We start from the raw sequence: 9,256 nt of genomic DNA, 5'->3' as shown, positions 1-9,256 counted from the left end.
GCATAATGGACCAGTATTATTAGTATTCCTAGTTATTCTCTGAGTTGGCTTTCAGCTAAATGAGGGTTATGTTTGAATTGTTATATTAGAAATAAATACTCTGTAAACTATGGCAGTTTACATTAAAAGGGTATGCTGAATTATCTTTGGACATTTTAAAGAATATAATTGTTTTTATGCCCTCCATTTATTACAGTGATGTTGTCTTATACTTTACATTTGTATATTCAAAATATACACCATAATATATTGTTATGGTATTTTAAATAGCTAATAATATTTTGATAGTGCAGATCTCCCACAAATGAATTCTCATATTCTTTCCTATGTAAAAAGATTTTCTTTGAAGGAAAATTTTTACTGATTTAGTCCTAAACTAGTAGGTAGTTTCCAGTCATTTGTTTCATTGTTTTGTTTAATAAAATATATCTCTTTTATTTAAATGCAATAGAATAATTTTAGATTTTACAACTTATAGGAATTTACACACAAATATATATAATGTGTATATGTTAATAACATTTATCTACTGTATGTCCATATACTTATAACTGTATATCCACCACCTTAATCAAGATATAAAATATTTCCATGATCTCCAAAGTACCCTCTGAACTATTCCCAGTCTTCCTGGTTTGCTGTGATAGATACCATGACCCAAGGCAACTTGGGGAAGAAAGGATTTATTTAACTTAGCAGGCTATATTCCATCATAGATGGAATGCAGGTCAAAAGCTCATGGCAGGAACCTTAAGGCAGGAAGTTAAGCAGAGTCCATATATGGTGTTTGAATCAGAATGACCCCTATAGGCTCATGCTTGAATACTTGGTACCCAATTAGTGGAATTATTTAGGAAGGATTAAGAGGAGTGGCCTTATCAAAGGAACTTTGTCACTTGGGGTGGGCTTTGAGGTTTCAAGAGAAGCATGTCATTCCCAGTGTTTTCTCCCTGTTTCCTACTTGTGGATTAACATGTGAATTATAGCTGTGCCTGCCACTATTCCCTTGTTACACTATCATGGACTCTAACCCTCTAAAACCATCAGTCCAATTAGACTGTATTTTTTTTTAATTTCTTTGGTCGTATTTTGTCACAGCAATAGATAAGTAACTAGTTCACCATGGAAAGAGACTAACTAGCACAAGGGATATATTAACACATCATTATTAAAACATAATCATTCTTGTCTTTTTAAAAAAAGATTTCTTTTTATTTATTATGTTTGCAGAGTTCTGTTTGCATGCCAGAAGAGGGCACCAGGTCTCATTTTAGATGGTTGTAAGCCACTATGTGGTCTCTGGGAATTGAACTCAGGACCTCTGCTAGAGCAAGCAGTGCTCTTAACCTCTGAGCCATCTCTCCAGTCTATTGTCCCGTTTATCCCCAAGATCTAATGTTGATATTACAAAGTAAAATATTCCAACTTAAAAGTTCCTTTTGAAAATCAAGTGAGGGATCTTGTAAAATAAATCTTAGTTACATACTTTCTTATTTCAAGAGGGAAGAGGCAGGGTAGAATCAGAAAAGGCAATATTCAGTAGTGCAAATCAAATCTTGTAACTCAATGTCTGGCACCTCGGGCTCACTCATGATTTTCTAGGCATAAGCAGATCACTTCTCCAGTTCTGCTGTCTGATGCAGTTTATCTCAGGCTCAGGCTGGCTCCACGCCATACCTGCAACTGTCCTTGAAGTATGCTTCACCAGCCTGACATCTCTAATATCCTGAAGTCTCCACTGTAACTGAGGCTATACCTTCATCAATGGCCTTCTGAATTCTCTGCAGGCAATCCAACCTGACCACATAGTGCCATGTCTCAGCTACTCTCCATGACTCTTTTATACCTTCGAAACCACTACTATGTGAGAAACTCTTATATATTATCTAACTCAACTTCAAGCTTGAGATGTAGCCTTGGACCCCTCTGGCTTAAATCTTCTGTGTGCTAACCCTGAGGTACTTCACAGAATGTTTCACCTCCATGATGCTAGTCTTTTATTAGTCATGGGTGATTTTTCAACCATACCTAACACAACACTGATTGTTCCAGCAAAGCATAGGTTCACTTCCCCCAGGTTCATAATTCTAATATATCATAGTTGATAGTCTTTGAGAGACTCTCAAACCTTCTTTTGAGACTTCACAAGCCAGGGCTCCATCATCTACATTTCTCTCAGGAAAACCCTTTAAACTCACAATGGCTTTTCCAGTGTGAATACCAAAATCCACAATGCTTTTCCAAAACAACACAGTCAGGTCAGGTCAGGTCCTTCACAGAAACATTCTTTCTGAGATCCCTTTCTGATTTAGTTGGTTTTCTGTTACTGTGATAAAACACTGACCAAAACCAACTGAAGAGAAAAAAGTTTATTTGGCTTATATGTTCCTAATAAAAGATCACAGTCCATCATCAATGGAAGTCATTGACAAGAACTCAAGCAGGAGCAGAGGCAGGAACCATGAAGAAAAGAAGCTTGTTGGCTTACCTCCATGGCTTCTGTGGTTTGCCTTTTTATACAGCTCAGGACTGCCTACCTGTACAGGGGTGGTACCACTATAAATGGGTGGAATCTCCCATATCAATTATTCATCAAGGAAATGTTTTGCAGACTTGCCTACAGGCTCATGTGATGGAGATAATTCTTCAACTGAAATTTCCTCTTCCCAAGTGTTCACAGTTAATATCAAGTTGACAAAAGCTAACCAGCACATGATGGGCTACCAAACCTTTAATGTAGTAATGATATTATCTATCTCCTCATTCACTTTGTAAATGTTCCTCTAAAATGTTCCTCTAAAAGGCTTCCTATCCTTTTATTCACTTGATATTGCCAGAAGTTTTCATTGTGGTAACTCAAGTGTGTGGGTACTGATGGATTATATTGTATATTTAGTGTCTTTTTTTCTTAGTGAATAGCAATATTGAGAACTTAACAAAATGCTAGTTGACCATTGTCATTTGAAGTTCAGTCTCTTTCCCTCTTAATTTGAATGTATTTTTACGTAGTTAAGTATAGGTTCTAACAGTTCTTGATAGAGTATGGAATGAAGTCTTTATTTTCTACATATGTGTATTTAAATGTGTATATACTTGTAAGCACATCCTGTTGTGTGACAGAACTTTCCTGGAGAAACATAACATACATATGTCAGATCACCCCAGGAAGGGAGCCCACAAAAGACCAATATAATGATTTCAGCATTGTCCAATCTGATAAACCAATGAGGGTTTTCGTTTTATTTTAAACAAATTTAAAGTTAAAATGTAATTTTAACATTTTCACATCTCCCTACCTCTAGACATTTCCGTGTGCCTCCCTACTTAGTCTACTTCTCTCTTTTTCCCCCATTTGTTAGATACAAGCTGTTCAGTATGTTTAGTGTTAATTGTATGTATAGGACTTTAGTGTTGAACATTTGGTATTGAGTAACCAATTAGGCGGCTCATCCCTGGGGACAACTAGCTCTCCAGTGTTCAGCACTCCTAAATTGTCTGTAGTTCTTTATCTTTAGACGGGGCCCTCTCAGATTTCTCACTTCCACATTAGCAATAAGTTTTTGGGTTTGATTTTGTTTTCTATTTTAAGCTGTGGTACAAATAGAAGTATCAGTAAGGAGTCACTTAAAAGGAGCAGGGATAACTCAAAAGCAGCTGGAAAAATAGAAATCTGCCCAACATGGGAGATGAATTCCCCCAAACTCCCAAAGGTTTCTATGCAGCTTGCAGGCAGTTGCGCCGTCCAAACATCTCTCTCTCTCTCTGTCCTTTGCCTGGTCAGAGTCCATAAACACACGCAGCAACTGTTTATATCCAACACTAGTGATGACTCAAAAAATCTCGGAAAGTCTATGCAACTTGGCCACAGTCCAAACATCTCTTTCTTTCTGTCCTTTGACTGGTCAGAGTCCCCACAACCATCTCTGTTTACTCCTAACAGTATCAAAATATGTGTAAGCAGACTTTTCTGTCCCGCAGAAGCTCCCCAAACAACCTCATGGAGACTTAATATTAATTATAAATGCTCATCTGATAGCTTAGGTTTGTTTTTAGCGAGCTCTTATAACTTGAATTAACCCATTTCTATTAATCTATGTGCTGCCCCAAGGTTCATTTATCTCATACACCTGCTTCTTTTGTGTCTAGCTGGTGACTCTTCGAGACTCCCTTCTTCTTCCTAGCATCCTGATAGTCTAGCTATCTCACCCAATTTATTTCTACCCATCTATAGGGCAGTCACCTCTTTATTAACCAACGAGAGAAATACATACTTACAGTTTCCAAAGATTGTTCTACAGCAAATATACTGTTGGTCATCAAGAATCTAAGTCTTTCTTCTCCAGGACATATGGCCTTATGTTAACCTCCTGTTTACCTCACTATTATTTTGAAGCAGTGATTGAGTGTGATCCTAACTAACTAAAGGTCATGACTCATTTTTCTTGTTTGCATGTTTAATAATTACAATGCCACTCATAAAAATATTCTTTGTAAATTAGATTTGCTTATCTACCTTTTATGCTTTTTGAGCTAGAATCACACACGTTAGTCCCTCAAACTCATAGCAATTCTGATTCATTATACTATATATTTGATTTTTAGGCATGTGCCCCTCTTTCAAGCTTTTTCTGCATTGGATTTTGTATAGTGATTGCAGATCAACTTATGATATGAAGTGTGGATTCATTTCTGTGGTCACTTTTCCATTTCATTGATCTATCCATCCTTGTATATACTCACAGACTATTGATAACTATAGTTTATACAGTGAATCTTTATTTTTTTATTGCTTCAAGTTAGGGAACAAGCTTGTCTCACATGTAAGTCCCTTCTCCTTTTCCCTCTCCCTCCCTTCACCCCCATCCCTCCTCCCCCACCCCCAACCTACCCCATCCACCCACCACTCCCCAGGCAGGGTAGGGCCTTCAATGGAGGCTCTGCAAAGTCTACCAAATCTTCCTGTGCTGGGCCTGGGCCCTTCCCCATGGGTCCAGGGCCATAGTGTATCCCTTCACATGTGATGGGCTTTCAAAGTCCCTTCTTACACCAGGGAAAAATACTAATCCACTACCAGAGGCCCCTGGAGTGCAGAGGCCTCCTTATTGACATCCATGTTCAGGGGGCTGGATCAGTCTTGTACTGGCCCCCCAGACAGCATCTGGGGTCGATGTGCTCTCCCTTGTTCAGGCCAACTGTTTCTGTGGGTTTCTCCAGACTGGTACAGACTCCTTCAATCTTCATTCCTCCCTCTCTTCAACTAAATTCCAGATATAGGGAGCCATTATAGGTCCGAGAAGAGATCTGGAACTAGGGGGATCTCCAGAGACCTACAAGGATGACACGATCTGTCAATCCAGGCAATGGTGGAGAGGATAACCTAAAAGCTTTTCTCCTAAAATTAGATTGATGACTACTCTTTATGCCATCCTATAGCCCTCATCCAGTGGCTGGTGGAAGCAGAGACAGACATCCACAGATATGCAATGAATCTTGATATCATTTGTAAGTTCTCTTTGGTCATCTTTCCAGTTAGATTTGCTATTACATGCACTGTGTGCTTTCATATATGTATATTACCATGTAATATATTTATTAATTTTATTACTTATTCATTTTCGAGACAAAGTTTCCAGTGCAGTTTAGGGTGGTTTTGAAATCATAGAGATCTGCTTGCCTCTGCCTACCCAGTGTTGATATTAAAGGTTAAAGGTGTACGTCACCACATTCAGCATCTACATTTTGATATGAATGCTAACAGTGCCAATTTTTAAAGCTTGTTGTTATGATTGTTAGATCTGAACTGATGGAGGCGATGTGAAAATGAAAGGAAGAGGAGACTGACATCTATAGAAGCAAATTGTCCTGTATTAAGACAGAGAAGAGCAGCAGTCTCTCCGAGGGAGTGGAGACTGCACCCAGGCACAGAGGGCTTGAGGGTCCTAAAGGGCAGAAAATGGAATTTTCATTTTGGGGTGGACAGTTCCATCTGTAAATCTGTTTCCTTCAGTTTCGGGATTGTGGGTGCCAGTGAATATTCACATTGACTTCCTTGTTGGGAGTTCCCAATTAGTAAATGTCTGCAGATGTTCTTAATATGCCGACTTCCTTACTGGAGCTGGAGTTTCTCAAATCTCCTAAAGCATTTTGTGATCATAAACCAATTTGGAAATAAATATTATTTTGAATTTTTTATTTTTTCCATCCATGTCTGTGGTACATCTTCCCTTTTATTGAAGTTATTTGAATTTTTTCCTAGTTTTGCCTATTTTAAGTTTTTCTGTAAATATCTCTGTGATTTGGTGCTATATTATAAATAAGATTTTTAAATTTGATGTTTTGATTCTTTTCTTTATTGGTGCCAAAATTGCCAAAATTATTTCTAGTGGTTGAGAACATATCATATTGTTTCTTCTACCTGTCTGGGTATTCAACCACTGTTCTGTGATAATTCACAGCCACTTCACAATTCTTACTTTAGTTTTAAATTAAGGTATAGTTAACATACATTAAAACCTATTCCTTAGTAGTGTATAGTCTGTGAGTCTGACAAATTTGTATAGCCATGTTATCACCATCACAATCAAAACATAGAACGAACAAAACCCAAATGATCACATTCATAATCATTTTATAAGTGCATAGGAGGGACGAGAAGAAACAGCTCAGTTGGTAATTCCCTTGTTGTGCAAGCATGAGAACCAGACTTCAATCTCTAGAACCCACAAAAATGCTGGGCTTTGATGACTTGTAATCCCATCACTGGCAAAGAGAAAAGAATCCCTAGGGCTTGCAGTTAGTTCCATCAATCTAGTTGTATCAGCCAGCTCCACTTTCAGTGAGAGATCCTGTCTCAAAAAGTCAGATGGAGAGTTAATGAGGAAGACAACTGACATTGACTTGTGGTTTTCACATGCATGGACATGTTTATACACACATACACATGTACACATGGTGTGGGGAGGGAGAGGGAAATACACACACACTTATGAACATAATCACAGATATATTTGCTTGCACACACACAAAGGCATAGCACCTGAACAGAAAGACCTCTCAATAGTCAAAGTTGGCTCAATTTGATCAACAAAATGAAGTAGTATTAGATATAGCCAAATCTGTAAGGCAGACATTGACAAAACCCCACTGATATAAACCAGAAATCAAGTATCTCCATGAATAGGGAAGAAAGATGGCTCTCAAACAAACATGGGAACTGGACAGTTAAAGTATCCTGAAGCAGGGGTCTCGTTAGTCCTCACTCCTTAAGCATGTGTTGTCATCTGGATTTCTTCCAAAGTATGCTGTAAGGAAGAAGGTTGAAAGAGAAAAAAAAAAAAAGGTAAAATTGAAGTTGAGCAGCCTGGCAAATGCTGCCATACCCAGGCACTCTGGCGAAGAGATGACAAAAGTGTCATGTTTTCTCTGTAGCCTCATTCTCCTATCTCATAATATGTCTGACAAAAAAAGCAAACTCAAAGAGATGTTAAAAAAAATACTTAAAATGTGCTTCTGGCAGGTGTCAAGGTCTTAAAAACAACAAGGGGAATGTGAGAGACTGACATGGCCAAGAGGAACCAAAGGAGATGTGAACTGTGTTAAATGGTAGCTTAAATCAAAAATTTGGTGAAAGTTAAGATAATCTGAAAAACTGGGACCTTAGTTGATAATAAACTACCAATAATTGCTTATTAGTTGTAAAATATATAGCTTTATGTTTTACTAATATTTAGGTGAATTATCCACAGGGATTGGTGGTACTCTGTGCTATTTACTTCATTGCTTTGTAAAAATTTCCCAAAGTATTTGTGAGAGTGTGTGTGTGTGTGTGTGTGTGTGTGTGTGTGTGTGAGAGAGAGAGAGAGAGAGAGAGAGAGAGAGAGAGAGAGAGAGAGAGAGAGAGAGATCAGTGTTAATGGGCTCTTCAGTTCTTTCTCCTATGTGAGGGCACACAGACAGCCCCACATGAAGTCCAGATAGGTTTTTGTTTTGTTTTGTTTTTTCTAGTTACCAGATCTTCTGGTGCCTTGATCTTCAAATCCACAGCCTCCAGAATGTGAGAAATAAATGTTTGCTTTTTACAGGATGCCCTGTTTATGCTGTTCTGTTATTATAGCAAACAGAATGTACTAAAGCAAAAGCTGTGTACATATTAAAATAAGGTATATGTTGTTATTGACAAGTTCTCAAAGTCTTCCACATTTTATATAGGGTATTTTCAGTTTTTCTCAACATTCTGCAACCTGATTTTCATTCTGATGATTTTGCTCAATTCACATATAAAGATTTTAGTTTAGTGTAGCCCACTTTGAGCTTTTTCCCCCTTTAATAAATTTATTTTCTTTTATGTTGATTGGTGTTTTGTGTTCATGCATGTCTGTATGAGGTTGTCCCCTGGATCTGGAGTTACAGACAGTTGTAAGTTGCTATGTGGGTCCAGGGAATGGAACTTGGGTCCTCTAGAAGAGCAGCCAGTGCTCTTAACCACTAAGCTATCTATTCAGGCCCACTTCACTATTTTTGTTTTATTTTTCTGTGTGTTCCTTTGGTTTAGTCCGATACTGTTTCCAGCATCAATTTCCTGAAAATTTCCCCTGCTTTTTTCCCACGTAGTTCAAGAGTTTTCTGTTTTATACTTATGACTTTAATATATTTTAAGCTATGCATATAGAGTATGTGTATGTATGGAGTATATGTTTATGTATGTTGACTATGTGGAGTTTATGTATACGGAGTAAAGTCAGGATACAGCTCATTCCAGGATTCAGTAATGGGCTTTCTTCCCATTCCTCTTTGTAGAAGATCAACCACTTGTCTATTGCATTGATCTGGCATTCTTGGGAATCATGTGGCCATATAGACAAGGGTTTATTTTTGAACTTTCTATTTTGTGGCTTTATCTATATTCTCTATCTTTTCACTAGCATTTGTAGTCTTAATTACTGTTGTTTGATAGTTGTTTTGTAGATAGATTTGAAATTAAGGGTTGTAAGGATCTGACTTGATTCTCTTGAGATTTCTTTTGAGTTTTGGATTCCTTGGGATCCCAAGTGGATTTTACAATTTACTTTTTGGTTTCTGAAAACATTCATTTAAAATTGTAATAGAAAGTACAATGAATCTGAAGATCACTTAACAAAGATATTATCACAATCAAACCTAGAATTGTTCATTTTTTCTTTATATTTCTTTTATCAATGTTTGATAGTTTCTGATACAGAATGTTTCCCTTTTTGATAAGTTTCAAAAGGTTGTTAAG

This window comes from Cricetulus griseus, chromosome 4 (assembly GCF_003668045.3).
Source record: "Cricetulus griseus strain 17A/GY chromosome 4, alternate assembly CriGri-PICRH-1.0, whole genome shotgun sequence".
NCBI classification, from domain to species: domain Eukaryota; kingdom Metazoa; phylum Chordata; class Mammalia; order Rodentia; family Cricetidae; genus Cricetulus; species Cricetulus griseus.
Note: the sequence above shows the minus strand (reverse complement) of the source record.